A 278-nucleotide genomic window follows, 5' to 3' on the forward strand; every position below is an offset into this window, starting at 1 on the left:
TATATATATATATATATATATATATATATATATATATATGTGTGTGTGTGTATGTATATATCATCATCATCACCACCATTGTCGTTATTTCTTTCAAGCTTTTGCATGTCCACTGTAATCTCAGCCATGCACCATAGCTGTCTATACACAGACATCATACAATTTGTCTTTCACTCGGAGGGAGAAGCTATTTGTTGCCAACAAAAGTAGCAACTCTGAACTTTGCCCAGCCTGTTCTTATTCTAACAACTACATTTTCAGAGCATCCTTCTCCAATG

The sequence above is a fragment of the Octopus bimaculoides genome, chromosome 5, assembly GCF_001194135.2.
Source record: "Octopus bimaculoides isolate UCB-OBI-ISO-001 chromosome 5, ASM119413v2, whole genome shotgun sequence".
In the NCBI taxonomy this organism is placed as follows: domain Eukaryota; kingdom Metazoa; phylum Mollusca; class Cephalopoda; order Octopoda; family Octopodidae; genus Octopus; species Octopus bimaculoides.